The following is a 15348-nucleotide window of genomic DNA, read 5'->3' on the forward strand; positions in this document are numbered from 1 at the left end:
AACCTGTACAAAATGACAGCAAAATAGTCTCCCTTCATTGATCAGGATTCCTTTTTACTAGGCTACTGACCCGGGAAGCACCACACAAGCAATCATAAACATGTGTGTCATAAACATGACAGGCAAAATGTCTGCTTCAATTATTTAGGATCCACTATTTGATGCTTGCTTTCGTGCTGATAAACCCATCTGAGTGAAATTGCATGGTACTGTTGAAAACAAGTACTAGTTGTACTGACGAAAATGACACTCAATAATACAGTGTTTGCACAGAAATACTTGAGTTCCCAAAAAAGATAAATAAGCTACATACTTTGTCTTCAGAACTATGTGATATAGTGTATGTGTAATACATACTATCACCAGTTACACTATTTTATAAGTATTACCACTGATAGTACTTCGGTCCTTTCATTTTTGTGGTATCGTACCTTGCTTGAACTGGTAATTACCAATATTTTTTTCTTCAAATACTGGTTAACCGTGCAACATTACATCTAATGGTTAAGTCCCTCCTCTAATTCCATGTTACCTGAATCTTTAAACCATTCCCGACTTGAGCTCTATTAAATCAAAGAGATAAGTCATTCAACACTTCCTCACTGTATATTAATAAATAACCAAATAATGGAATGTACCCTTCTTACTCTGCTCATCTCGTTGCCCTTGCATCTCATCAACTACCCAGGAAAAGACCTCATCCTTTCTCTTCATCGACTGGCACACCTTAAGTACAGATGTAAAGACCTTCCTATACAACCATGGAGCTATAATCAAATCTTCTTTGCATACCTGTTGGAAATAAATATTTTACCTGTTGGAAATAAATATACAGAAATATCAATTTCAGGGTTTGACAAATAAACCTACTTGCACACCAATCACTGATATTTACATTATTGGTTGTGAGGGAAAAAATCAAGTTGAATATGGTTACTTCTAGTGGGTGTTAGTGCAGGAGCAGCTAAAATTTCAATATTTCTGTGGTGTCACAGTCTGAGTGCCAAATTGCCAATGCTGTTCAGTCATGTAATTTCTCCTTATTCGAAGCCATTACATCATTGACATTTTCCCACAATATCATGAAGGCAGAAACAGTCATTACTGTGGCATGATTTGGCACTCGACATGATCACACCCAACAGCATTCTGAAAAATCACTAAAAAATTCAAATTTATCAGGAAGTGTTTAGGAATTCTTCACTCTTGACATCACTAGAGATCTTAATTGGCATAAAAAGTGCAATTGCCAAAAAAAAGTATAAACAGCATAGTTGACCCAAAAAAGTATATAATACTTTAAAAGAATTTAAATTTTGGATAACAAATATAGGGCTCAGTACGGTTTCTGCCTAGTAGGAACGACCTGCCATTGACCGTAGTGCCCTTGATTTTCAAATGCGTTAACGGGATTGATGAATTCACTTTTTGTTTCTTACATACACCAACAGAATGAGACTAATCCAAATATCGATGGATACAATTCGCATTGGTTTATTGAATTTCACTCGAAACTGTAGAAATCTGGCATTTTTTAATGATATATATAGCCCAATGTTATCTCCCTCAAAACATTAATACAATTGCCTTATACACTAAAATCCGCCACTACCAAATGTCCGAGAGTCAATACTATATATAATTCTTGCAAATCTTCCATGTTATCAAACCTCATAAATAAAATTTCTTAGCCAAGATTGTGACAATGGGCTACTCGAAAGTCTGGTAAAAACAGCATATAAGTATAGCCTTTATCTGCGCCTAGTACATTGTTAGCCTTGTTCAACGAGTGGTACGCAACTACAATTGAAAATGTGAATTAGCCATTTGCATTAAAAATATGCCCCCAAGAACTACAGAAAACCCATGTTGACATACCAAAAGTCAAACAAAACAATTAAGCTACGCCACACATATATGCTAACTACAAAGACCATTGACCATAACGTTAATATCTGCATAATAGTAGTACAGCCCTCTAAACCATGGAAAATTTTAGTGCCAGCCTACTGTGTCACAGGTTCGGCGAATAAACATATGGTTAGGCTTGATTTCCCCCATTGACCTAGTGTGTTGTTAGGCTGCCATAGGGTTAGAGATATAAGTGACTATTCGGTGAAAATTGTATGCAAGCTTATTTGCGAAACAGTTTCAGTTCAATTCACCACATCGTATTGCAGTGTATGAAGCAGGGGACCTTCAAGCTGCTGTATAGCTCAGCCCCAGTATGATCATGACACGTGTACTGGACAAACTTTCCCAGAAACGTTATTGTAATACACCCTTTAGAGAAAACATGACCAATTGCTGTAAACCCCCAATCCAGTGATACATGATATGAAAATGGATGTTTACGCTTTAGCTGGCTAAAAAAAAGTACAGATATGCTGGAGTGCGAAAATTGCCCTACAGCAAACCGATTTTTTTTTCACCTAGCTAGGGAGTTTAGGTCCTGTTCTTCACAAGTAGGATTACAGCCTTCCTGTATGTTAGGCTCTGGTTCATGCTAATGTGCACGTGTACAAGAAGTTAGATTGTGATTTGGTGTCAGTTTTTTTAGATTTTTAAATCTTAAACATTCAGAAAAATTGTCCTTGCAAAAACATGATTCTTGTACAATTGCAAATAAAACAAGATTAAGGACGGAAATATTAATGCAAGTAACACTTTTATTCACAAATAGTTACGTTTTAAGCAGTTTTTTATGTGAAATTAGTGCCGGTCGGAAGCAGTGTTTTTCATCCGGAGTGGTGGGCGGAAATCCTCCGTGCTGGTCGGGCCCGCCTAGTGCCGACCACCGTAGTTATAACGTTGCTCACCGTTACTTTCAGTCAGACAATTTCATCGATTTGAACAGTAAATAAGCTAAGCCCTACTCAGGTTAACATTTTATGGTTCTGAGAATTAACTTTACAGAAATAAACACAGATAAATTTTTGTGCACATCATAGCCTATTGAATAACGTTAGGCCTATGAGTATGAGGTATCCTGCACATATCATGCATATGGCATAACGTTAGGCTAGAACGACCAACGTTCGTTGTTGCTAAGCGGAACTAAAAACTGGTAATTTACTTGTCATCAATTTAACTATCTATTCTAAAATACTAAATAAAGAATAACTTGCAATTAAATCACAACTTAGTAAAGAAATAAGATACACCCACCTTGCGATTGCAGACATTTTCTCGGCTCCAGAATTTCTTACTGCAGTATCAAATATGGCGTCGGAATCATCAAGAGCTAGAGGCCTGGCGCTTGCAGAGTGCGCACGCGCGGCTACGTATATTTGACGTCATTTGTGAATTCTAAATTAGTCAAATGACGAAGACGTTTTAGTACCGGTGCTGGAATATCGCCTTAACCTAATTAAGGTTTTTGCCATAAGTAATTATCAATTTCCCCAAAAAATTAGTGGACATTTTTCTTATGAGATCTTAGAGTTTACACTTAACCGAAAATTGTTAAATAGCATACCCATTATTCCTTTGGTTTTTAATTATTGGTGATTTTATAAACAATTTTTTAATATTCATCCATATTGTGGCGCGGAAGATGTTTGTAAGTAAATATCAAAAAACCTTGAAGACCAAAAATAACAAATAAAGCTTTGAAATCAAATTTCGTGATTCCCATTGACTAATTATGCTTCGTCACTATTTTGGACAATGACTAACTTTCATTGGTCTTTAGCCATTTTAATTAGTCATATGACTGATGAAATTAGTCAAAAATTTTGACTAATGCAAAATTAGTCATTTGACCATTTTGGCATGTGTATATGACTAATTAAAATTTACAGTGTAGTGCTTGAGATGACAGTGCCATGGATTTGGTTGCAAGTATTTTGGATTATAAACATCCTACACAAACACTGACATTAAAAAAAAATGTTTTTATATACAGCTTCCTTTAAGTCCATATTATTTCTTACCTATATTTTAATTATTTTGGGAGTAGTACATCCCTTTAAAGCTGTGGTGAATCTTACTCACATCTTCCCTCGTCCATCTCACAACAAACCCCACGAGAGCATTACGTCTTGGCCCTCCTCACAGGAACGTGGAACCATCTGTTAGGTCACCACTTTTTACATTTTACGTCATGAGAATCACCATCAAGCTTATGTATTCTAAAAGGTTATCAAGAGTATCTTCTATATATGCTCATATTTTAAATTCAGCTATGAATCCTGGGATGCCGTCTTTCATTACAAGTTTAGCGTACGCGATGACACCATGACACCATACTAAAAATAATTCTCCAGATTATGCAATTTGTAACATGGGACTACCAACAATTTGCTTAGGTTTTGCTCCCCTAAACTTGCAAATAATAGGTACAACAATGTGAATAAGTAAATTCGCGTCTTGAATGAGTTTCACAACTATGGTGACTCAGGAACAGGACCTCTACGTCTCCCCACTATACCTAAGGTCAGAGAAACTGGAGAAATAAAAACACGCGTAAAAATATTTTATACCAGTTTTACACTTAAGTATGCTACATAAACTGTGTTGTTTTGTCTTGTTTCCTTTAGTATTCGGAAAGTGGGTTAAGATAGTGTCTGCTATCAGTGTTTCTAAAGGTCAGGCGCTTTTCTTTAAGATATATCTTTCCCGTTCAAATAACATTCTTACAATCTTCATAAAATACAAATATGAGTAATGACTTACCTTGATCGGTTCTAGAGATGTTAAATTCACATCTGTCATCGTACTGTGATGTAGTTTGGGACTCAAACGGTTCCTGGGTAGCGATGCATCCGATGGTTGAGTTCTGATCACAAGAAGTAACGTACACTGAAAGCTCTTTAGTTCCGTTATTATCTGTGTAATATTTCTGATAATCACAGCCCTCGGGTTTGATTACTTCCAGATTTATCGGTGGATACCCGTCTGTTATTGAACAAGATAGGACGACGTGGTATGATGCAGATGGAGATGAGGAGGGGCCTTCACAAACAAGAGGTGTAGGAGGCTGGTAGACTGTAAAGAATTTATATATGTAATGAGTGTAAAGAGTATACGGGAGTTATCATCAGTCAGTGGTAGACGATAAAGTACAAAAATCGTCTCGTTGAAGGTTGAAGGTTGAACTCAAGGGCATTATCACGAGTAATCCTCCTCAATATTCAACATTAAGTTAAGTAAATATTTATTGACTTTGCAGCGAACATTCCCTATTTTACCTTTATTTTAAAAGAAAGGTTATTGCCACTTAAAGATTACCGACACATATGTTGGGCTAGAAACGAAATATAGCAATATTACGTTAAGTCATAATATTTAAGTGTTGCATTCGTATAACAAAATACACGGACTGAATGTAAAGAAAACTGTCGCTCTCACATGCAATATCAGACTTAACATAACTCCGTGAGCATTCTACCTTAATTAGCTATGAATAATTGACGAATGCTTCCACAATGTTACGTTACATTGTAGACACCTACACCTAAATGCGTGACTAAGATGAATACACTTTCATCTTAAGCATTAAGCAAAAAGTGTTAATAGTAATACTCCCTGAAGAACCTTTCAACCACTCATATATACTCTATATAAAATTCCTGTTTCCATATGAAATCAATGTAATATTTATCGAGTTTTTGAGATGCCACAAAACGAGATTAGAAAGCACTGATGCTATCTTTAATAATTTCGCACAGACTGAGTGCGTATTAGTATATTCAACATTGTGAATTAATCAAGGCGATTCATCATTTGATTTATATGAATGTAGTTCTCGAGGACCCGCGCGCTACTTTAAAGTAGCTGTGCCATTTAGGACTTTTTCTTGTGGATAATTTACCATGTTCACCCTATATCTTCACAGATTCGATAGTTACCAAAACCCACTGAAATAACAACAGTCCAATTTCCTTACAAGAACATGTTGCTTCAACTAAGCCACTACACCATTCTTTAAAGACTATAGGTAGTGCCCTCGTTATATCAATTCTTGCTAACTTTTCATTGGCTCTTATGTCAAAAGCCTATGTGAATCATGCAATGGTGCCGTCTTCCATGTAATATAACTAGCACATGTTCTAATGTAGTTATATTCGCCACTGCATGCAGTGCAAAGTTTTTTTAAATAACATTATGAAGACTATTTATCAACACAGCAAGACTTCCCTGCATCACTGTACTAAAGTACATGTGTGTTTGTACGATAGCGTTGAAAGTTCACAAATATGAACCAGGCAAAGACAGGTACATCAGGAGGCAAGGAAACACTTTGAAAGAGCTAAAACTCATATTGGATTAAATTGTGTACTTTAACGATAACAGGATACTAGCAGTTACAAAAGTACATTGCTTTCTTTGGTGCGATTTAGTATTCGGAAATTGCTCGTCTGAAACATTTTCGAAGGGGGTGGGGTATTGTTTGTTAGGCGATGACTTTAAGAATGATGAATAGACAAGTTTTTTCTTTCAAAGCATTTGCGTACACGGTTAGTAATAAATGACAAAAGACTTACCTGGATTACTTTTAGAGATGTTAAATTCACATCTGTCCGAATACTGCGGTGTGGAAAGGAACGCCATCGTTTCCTGGGTAGCGATGCATCCAACAGTTGAGTTCTCATCACAAGACGTAATGTCAACAGAAAGCTCTTGAATACCGTTTTCATCCGTGTAATGTTTTTGAAAATCACAGCCATAGGGCTCAATCATTTCCAGATTTATCGGTGGAAACCCGTTTGTTATTGAACACGATATAGATACGTGGTAGGAGCCAGATGGGGATGAGGAGGGGCCTTGACAAATAAGAGATGTAGGAGGCTGGTAGACTGTAAAGAGATTATAGGTGTGATGAGAGTAAAGAGCATACGGAGAGTTATCATCAGTCAATGACAGATGATAAGTACCAGCATCCTGTCGTTGAAGGTTTAAGATAGAGAAAGAGAAATCAACCTTAGTAACTTCAGGCCAGTAGAAGTAGGATAGATCTTCCTCGATATAGTCTACTTTTACTTTAAATAAATATCGATTGACTGTCTGATTCTGCCTTCTTTGTATACCGTTGTAGGAGTAAGTCCCTTTAGAGGGAACTTCTCCATTAGTACGTCCGGTAAAGTTCATCGCTACTCGTAAACCATATATATATCTACTATATATATCCACTTTAATATGATCTGTGTTAACAGCAATATCCGGGAACGAGAAGTCACAAGCTAGCATAGCGTAACATTCCTTTGAATTTACTGTTTGTCCTTCTGTGCAGTGATATTTACAACCGATTACGTTACAAGTATATAATACCAAGAAGTTGATAAGATGAAAGAACTTTGAAACAATGAGACCATCCATTTTTTAATAACTAACGACTTTTAAAGTTGTCCAACGTCGCAGGCGTGCGTTTGTGCCTACGTGTATTTGCAAACTCTTATGAGAGATAGAAAGTGATCATTGTTACAATGCGCATGCGTTAATTTGCTTCCAACTGTGCATGACTGAAAAATATATTTCCAACATGACAACATGCATGTACGAGTGTGTTTCGAATTTTAAACATCGCTTTGTGTTTCTATTTAATTTGAGCAGTTATATTAGCTAAGAAGTAGGCTAATGATTTTAATATAACATTGTTATTTAATGACAAAAATATTTTTATAAGGGTAAGTATGTGTGTATGAATCGTTTGTTGTCCTTTTGTGCTCTCGCTATTAATTTAATGCTTTTACGTGGCTTTTGAAACAGTACCCTCCAGTAACATCAAATCAAGTTTTAGTATGTAACTAATGTCATTGATATACTTTCATACTGAGTTAGACCGAGAAAAACAGAAGATGAGAATGCAACGTGGAGCTTGAAATGAAGCACTGGCAGAGCATAAGCACATATACATTATCTTCATCATTTTAAAGTGATACATTCATCATTAACGGAATGACTGTACCTGAAAGTGATGACGATCTCACGTGAAAAATTTAACAAAACTGAATTCGTGAGCATTCCACTTTAATCTGCTGTGGTGACCTGACGAGTGAATTCAAAATGTAATGCAACAGTGTAGATAACAACACATCATTAATTGACTGCTAAAATAACATCTTCCATATGAGGTATTAACAAAAACAATCCGGATTTACTATTCTGTTTTTCTTTTGTTGGCTTATATTACACATCCAGGTGAATTAATATATCCATGGTTCTCGATCATCCGCATCGAATTATAGTTAGCGTTACTTCATCACAGTTTAAATGCAACAGGCTCGTGGACTCATATGAAAACGAAAAGACACATGATGTCATCCTTGTTAACGAATAAATAAGATTTTTCTTATTACTGTTGTTTATTATTTCGCGAACAGCTAATCACTTGGATATTTCAGTCCGTTTTTTTTTTCAATCAAAATAACTTCTTTCATCAATGCATGTAAAGAATTTTAAAATTTACAGTAACGTTTTGCCAGATGTTTCAATGGTTTTGTTTACTCTGAACATATGTCTTTACCACTCGACGGCTTTTAGTCATACATAAAATAGGTATGAGTAGATCAATGTTAGGCAGAACTTACCAAATAGACGGTATGTGTGTTGCAATACAGTCGGGCCGACAGTCCAGTCGCTGTGTGTAGGCTTTATGTCAACTTGATAAGTTCCAGCATCGTCTAGTTGGATATTTAGGATTGAGAAAGTAAAGGTAAAAAAGCAATCCGGATATCCACAATAAAGGTATTCAGCTTGGAATAGATAACGATCATAAGTATGATCCTCATACAACCAGAACATTCCAGAGTAAAGAAACGGAGCTCGAGGAACAGCATCGTCGGTAGCCAGCTCGGTGAAGTTCAAATCTAAATATATATATATATATATATATGAAAATGAAATATTTGGAAACGATAAGTCACAGCCTACTACCACATAACAGTCTGTTGAATTTACTGTAGGGCCATCTTGACAGTGATAATCACAATCAATATCTTCGGAAAATGAAAAAGTGATCAGAAAAATGAGAAAACAATGTAAAACAGGTACAAATCCCATATCGATAGATCGCGGAATTTTGACAATTATTCACAGTAAATATGTTGAATTTTATTGCAACACTTCGCGCATCTGTCTGTAACGCGAGGAGCGCTGTTTATGAATCAAACAAGGAGATGTTCCTAATAAAACCCTTGCATGCGCACATGTGTGTGTTTTCATTTGAATAACATATGTGCTGATTCTAAATGAAAATGACTAGGCTGACAATGTTTATTATTGCTACGTGACAATTAAAATTAATTTTACTTGTAGTTTCGAGAGAAGGAAGTCTGCTGATGTCTGTAGTGTTTTCATATCCTATTAACTGGATATCGTAATGAATATAAGGCTATGTAAATCGCTTGGATGATTTTATTTATACATGCAAGTCAAACATGTATTGAATTCCCTGTGTCTGCTTTGCTTTTTTTGTAAGAAATCATGCGTTAAGCGTAAAGTATGCAATTGATAGTCGAGTCTCGTGAGTTTTACATAGATACTGTCTAACTCCACCAGATTCACAACTGAATGAGTTGTTATACGTATCTATTAAAGACAGAAACATATCTTTGAGGCTAAAATGCGGAATCCTTTGACGATCAATATAAGATAATTGTAAGTAATCAAGGTGAGACACCCCTCATAGACTTTAGCAAATATTGTCTTTTTTTACAGTCGTACATAGTAGGCAACGCAGGTGATTGTAGCCATCCATTGCAAATAATATTTTAGAGAATATTTCAAACGTGTCTCCTCCTTTCCACAGTTTCCAAGATGGTTTAACAATATTATCATGTATATGAGACTTAAAAGGATTGTCTGGTGGCCCAAAGAAGTTACCTTAAAAAATAGTAAATAATTTTCCAAACATGTTGTCAAAGTATGAGAACGCTAATATTGCGTTTGACAGAGAAACGATTTTTTAATCGTTAAGGATAGACATTTCAAATATGATTTGAACAGTACAGAACGTGACGTCAGCTATGCTATTGCAGATTTCGACATAACCCACCCTCCGCACAGTACCTATACGGTAATCAAAACAAAAACCGCGTTTGTATGCAGATAAATTTCTTCCTTAATTTCCGGTGAAATTTCTTAGAAATTAGATATGTTTTCCAAAACTCCTTAAGCCGCCATGTACTAGATCGATGGTTCCGTGGTCTTTGTGTAACACAAGGTAAATTTTAACAGCGAACTCTTCGTTGTTTAGTCTATACATTGCGCTATCCAGCTCCAACGAGAAGAATGTTCGCATACAGGCTATACTCTAACGTTGACAATCGGACAGTTCTGCGAAGCTTAAGCTTCTCAGTGCTACATTCTGCTCTGACAACGATTCCGATAAATTTCTTCCATAATTTTCCGGTGAAATTTCTTATAAATTAGATATGATTTAAAAAACTCCTTAAACCGCCATATATGTAGTAGATCAGTGGTTTCGTGTTCTTTCTGTAACACAAGATAAGTTTTAACAGCAGACTCTTCGTTGTTTATACATCGCGCTATCCAGCTCCAGCGCGAAGAATGTTAGCGCGTATAGGCTACTCTAACGTTTACAATCGGACAGTTCTGCAAAGCCTTAGCTTCTCGATGCTACATTCTGCTCTGAAAACGATTCCGCCAAGTTTCATCTTTCGGTGTAACAAGTACTTTTCAAGTTTCCTTTTACTGTTAATTTGATCCTGAATTTGATCCTTGAAATTTATTTCAGCGATTTCGAAGAACAGTTTATGAACTGTGATTTGAGTGTGAGTGTATTATGTGCAACGCTATACAAGTACACCATCTGGGCATCGTAGGATATACGTTCTCGAGTATGTACGTTATATCAGTGAGTTAGGCAATCCAACACGTGAGAGTGTATTTGTTGCGGAAATGGGAGTGCTATCTTCAAGTCGCCTGTTTTGCCTACCTGCAAGCACTACGTCAATCACCATATTGAAGCGTTCGAACAAACGGTACTTTTGGTGAGAAACTGGTGAATTTGAAAACCAGAATTCTACAAGCAGAAAACGTCGAATGGGGACATTTTTTACATGGTTAGAAGAGAAAAATAATAACTACAAGGACAATGTATCAAAATCTTCCACCAGACAATTCCTTTAAAACCGACCATTTGGTTGCCTAGCTTATCTTCTACAATTCAATGGTCCGGCCGAACGATCCAACAACGATGTGAAATGTATATCCCGCGCTAGAGAAGTGAATTGTGAAGTTACTCCTGCTCCCTCCATGGGGGTGGGGGATTTGTCTCTCCCAACCCCTGCCTCCCGTCCCGCCAACCCAGAACAGTTTTCTACTATTTAATAATAATAGCCGAAACCACCCTATGAATATCACGTGGTTTGAAGTGGAAAATCTTGTTCATGACAATAGTCCATTATTAATCAATCACGATTTGTTACGTCATTTCAGCTGTTAAAATTTTATATTATATCTTGATTTGTGTTAAATGTGTTTCATTTTTAAACATATGAAACGATTAATCCAGAGTGTTATTATTAATCTGTTAATATTCTATAAGGATAATATGTTCAATTCCTTTGACTTATTTAATTACCTTTCTTCATTCAGGTGTCTAACAGGGGACCTGTGCATGACTCATTGTATACAACGTCCCTGTCGATTCTCATGGCTTTATCATGTAAAACTGGTTTAGGAGGGTATCAAATAATCAGATAAAACTGATGTGCTATAATTTATGGCCAGTTGCTACTGAGAAGGACATACTATCCTATGCATATATAGATTGACTGGACTAACCACTCAGGTTTCGCCAATTATTTCGTCCATATTTCAACGTGTGTTACGGTGTTACAACACACTTCAGTTTATAATGACGGCTGTCTCTTAGTCAGAGCACAAACTGATCAAGCCATGTATATTGGGTGGAATTTCCCAAACCGACGCGTATTTAGTCCGCCTTAACGCTCCGAGAGCAACTGTTTCAATTGCACAAATTTCTGTATACGGGTGTGACATGCAATTACATGACTGTGCTATTGTCGTGTTAGAGGTCTTGGTCTTGATACGAGGAATGCAAAATATAACTACAATTAATGACAGACTTTATTGCAGGGGCGTTGGAAGCTATTTTGGATTGGTACGGCAGATCAGAGTGTGGCCATCTATCATAATTATCGGGGGACGTTTGGTAGACCAAACTACGCTACGCGCCACCATGGTTGGCGTTATGAAGAAAATTTTGCAAAAATGCCTCTCAGATTGCAGGAAATGGCACTTCCCGAGCTTGAAAACAAGACCCCTGCCATGCCAGAGTAGTCACATTTAGCCCGATTAAACTTCTGAAACACATTTTTGAAGTATGTTTCATTTTGGTTCTTTATTTTTTGCCATTTTTTTTCTTAGTCCTACTTTTTTATTTTTTTTATATTTTTTTTTGCGCCGTGAATATTGGTCCGGCTCCGATGCCCCTGTATTGTTATCAGATAGTGACAAACAATTAACGTAATCATTTCTGACCTTTAAGGTAATAAATTCAACTAAGGGTCGCTATCAATGCGCTCGATTACTCTCTTGTGACAAGTGCCAAAAGCAACAACAATTTTGTACATGTTACTAAATAAAATTTGTATTTTTCTTTATGCTCGTGGGTGTTGCTTGCAACTTAAAGAGCATGATTGGTGCGATTAGCTGACTCAACTGATGCTAATTTACACTACAGTGACGTTAGAATTTCAAAGAGTAGCGTAGAATATTTGTTAACCCGTGAGTAAAGGGGCTTGTCTACAAATGACGATAAGTTGCGACTTTCTTGGCTAAATGCCTTCACGAATAGCTAACGTTTCAGCTCTCAAATGAAGGACTGCGTGCTATTTACGTGACGCGCCCTGCGTGATCCAAAACGTTACGGTCCAACGGCACTACTCAACCATCCCATTCGCCTTCAGGTCGAAGGCGATTTTCGCCGTTTATCTAGGGCTGCCTTTTTTGGACGGTGGTGTGCTGGGGAAGGGTGTTTTGTTTCGCTGCGTGCTGGTCGTCCTTTTGTAGTTTTTTAATATTTCAGTGGGGGGTTGGGCGTTTTGTCTCTGCAGGTCGGTGAGCGTATGTACTTTTTTGGCTCGCTTGACCTGAGGTTCGTTTGTAAGAATGGGATGGTTTGGTAGTGCCGTTTGGCCGTGACGTTTTGTATCCCGTATGACGGGTCACGTAAAAAGCACTCAACCATCCCATTCAGAAACAAAACTCAAGCGAGCCAAAAAAAAGTAAATACGCCCACCGACCTGCAGAGGCAAACCCCCAACCACCCACTCAAACATTTAAAAAAACACAAAAGGACGTTGCTTCATATGGGTGTAATTCATTTTTTCGTAAATAGCAGTATCATTCTACCAAATCGTCTGACTGTTGCCATGGTCAGTCGAGGGCGCTGTAACAAATCTCTGTTGAAATTAAACACCTTTCCACTCTCGGCCTGTATTGGCATGGTGTATACTATCGATCGTTGATCCAATATTAAACAAGGCGCGGATGTCCCTAGCCTCCATGGGCTTATGAGTGGGGTGTTGCGCTACATGCTTCGTTTGGTTCGTCTTCATCCTGTGCCATGGTCATTCTTCTGGCACCTTCAGGCGGGTTGTGCCACTAGGGTGGAGACGGACCATTCGGTACGATTGGTTTGCATTCTTTTCAAGTATCCACAGGGTAATATCTGCCTTTGTAATATGTATACTCCTAATCGGTATTCTGCTAGACGAGATGTTTATCATGAGCAAAGACCTTTTATTGCCTTGTGCAAAAAAGTATTTGTACCTGTAAGGATATATAAGTTTTCGTGTAAATAGACGGTAAGAGGCATATATATATATATTTCCTCTCGTCTGAAATAATCTGCATTAAAATGTCATTTTCTGTTGATTGGACGGACGGACGGACGGACGGACGGACGGACGGACGGACGGACGGACGGACGGACGGACGGACGGACGGATCGATGGATCGATTGATACAGAGATAATTGGATAAATAGATGGATGGACGCATGAATGGGTGGTTGTCTGCATGAATGTAAGGATGCATCCGTAACAAATTTACTCGAAACTAACCAACAGATCCTCGGTTGTATGTACCTTACATAAAAATAATTAGTGTATGATACTTCACTGGACGAGCCCCCTTTATTAACGTTGCCTATACAGTGCCATACATACGGTCCTGATTTGCCAAACTGTTTCAGACATGCAAATAGGAATGAATATGTCACTGGGGATAGCGGTAAAATCGATACGAAATTACAAACGTCTTGTACAATTCGTGATGGGGTTGCAAGTTTTCATTGAATTGAGGAGAATCATTTGGTAAGGGTGCGATTAAACAATGCAAATCATAATAGAATCTACAAAACTCAGTCTCCTCTATTGTAACTTCATTATAGGATTGTTTGTAGAACTACACAAAGTTAAGAATTAAAACAGTGCAAGGTTTCTTGTAATGAAGGCATCACCTAACTCTTCTGTATGAGATATACTTTTTAAGAAAAAGTCGCCCAGGAAAGAACCTGGGCACGAAAACCAAACTACCGAACAACTGATCCGCTCACAACCCCAGTCCCCTTGCATCGGGACTGTGACTGTGTGATCATCGTCGGGTGTGCATCACCATTCCCCTCGAGAGGGATACAGATACACATGATCTTAGCCAAAAGGCCGAGAAGCCTGTATGTGATATATGCATATTTACAACAACTAAAAAGATAAAACATTGCTGTCAGCTCGATCACTCCAATGCTTATTGTACAGATATTACCCCACACTCACTTTTATTCTTCTTCACTTCTACCGTAACAGTTATAGTTATAATACGGTTAAGTATACAAACTGGCAACAATGTCGGGAAATCACGAGCAAAGCCAAGTTGGCAATCTGTATGTTCATTTTAGCGTGATAATCACCTCAATTTAATGGGTATGAAATCGCTGTGAAGTTCCATGGTTGGATGCGTGTAACAATATAGATTCGGTGGAGCGTAATATCACCGTATATATACATTATATAGATCAGTACGTTTCTATCCATTCACTTTTGCTGTGAATCATACATGGGAATCGTATGATGATTGATGGATACATTGTAGAAATACATTGTCTTTTGTTACAGAACAATCGAAGGCCTGTAAGGTGTGGTACTTGTAGGTTTGCTCCTACCTACCCTTTCCAGGTTGAGCCCTCCGTGCACCCAGAGGATGTTGCGGCGCGGTAAGTGTTGTGTGTGTGAGAGTGGGTTTGTAAAAGGGTGAGGAAAGATTTACACCCCACCCACTCCTGGGTCCGTGCCTGTTGTTTATTATGCCAGAGAAATGATCAAAATGTATGTCTTACGGTTGTTCACTGCATTATAA

The sequence above is a fragment of the Apostichopus japonicus genome, chromosome 11, assembly GCF_037975245.1.
Source record: "Apostichopus japonicus isolate 1M-3 chromosome 11, ASM3797524v1, whole genome shotgun sequence".
NCBI classification, from domain to species: Eukaryota; Metazoa; Echinodermata; class Holothuroidea; order Aspidochirotida; family Stichopodidae; genus Apostichopus; species Apostichopus japonicus.